General features: G+C 25.2%; 1 protein-coding gene across 1 annotated transcript in view; it reads right to left on the reverse strand.

Annotated features, from left to right (window-relative positions):
• LOC111689240 (polycomb protein esc) overlaps window positions 1-1,008 on the reverse strand; it is a 29,766-nt gene that overhangs the window by 6,818 nt on the left and 21,940 nt on the right. The gene's annotated exons all lie outside the window — the stretch shown is intronic.

The raw sequence follows: 1,008 nt of genomic DNA on the forward strand, positions 1-1,008 counted from the left end.
TAATAATAATTTGAATCAAATAAAAAAAAAATAAAGCTGTAAGTTTAGTGGTTTCTTTTTTATAAACATATATGTATGTTAAGAATTTTTCGATCTCACTCCTTAATACATTTTTCTGTGTTGCTTTAAAATTTTATTGTTTTAGTTAATAAAGCAGAGTGGAAAGCATTTTTAGAGTATCCTATTGCTTTTCATCGTCAAAACATCGGGTATAATTGCAACATCTATTGGACAAAACAAATGACGAATATTGTTCATTTATAAAGTCACTTGAGATGTGTATTTTTTTAAACTAAGAACTACAAAATATCCCATTACTTATGTCTATAATTTTTATGCATATTATTTTTTTACACATTTTTTTCATAGGAAGAAAATGATGAAAGAAATTTAGGCAATTTATTAAAAAACTTTCATTTCGCAATGGCAAAAAAATACCGAAATTCTATAAACATAACAACATAATTGATATTTTATTTTCGAAAATATTCTTTGTAGTTATAACTTAACCACAAAATAATGTAAGTAAATAGCGTGAGTTGGCGAAAAATAGAAAAAACATAAAGAAGAAAAATAACAAAATTATTTTAATTACTAATGTAAGAATGAATAGGCCAACTTAGCGGATGGATGGTTTTTGGACACAATTTAGTTTAAACTTTAACCTCATCGTAAAGACACACAAAACGCGCAAAATACCACCAAATATATACGAAATACATTAAAGAACGCGAACGAATTTTCAAAATTTTCATTGAGTATTTAAGCACGCATGTCTAACCATACTCATCACCATCAAAAAACAATCAGCAAGGAAGCACTCACAAAATTTCATGATAATTTGTCCTAGTTGTTGTCTAATATACGCAATATAATAAACTACGTAACGGTAGTGTTAGTATACATACATATGTATACCCATATATGTACTAGAGTATTTAATATATTAATCTTCAATTATAAAAATTATTAAAAATAAAAATATTTTAAAAAATTTTAACACAAAAG

The sequence above is a fragment of the Lucilia cuprina genome, chromosome 2 (assembly GCF_022045245.1).
Source record: "Lucilia cuprina isolate Lc7/37 chromosome 2, ASM2204524v1, whole genome shotgun sequence".
NCBI classification, from domain to species: Eukaryota; Metazoa; Arthropoda; class Insecta; order Diptera; family Calliphoridae; genus Lucilia; species Lucilia cuprina.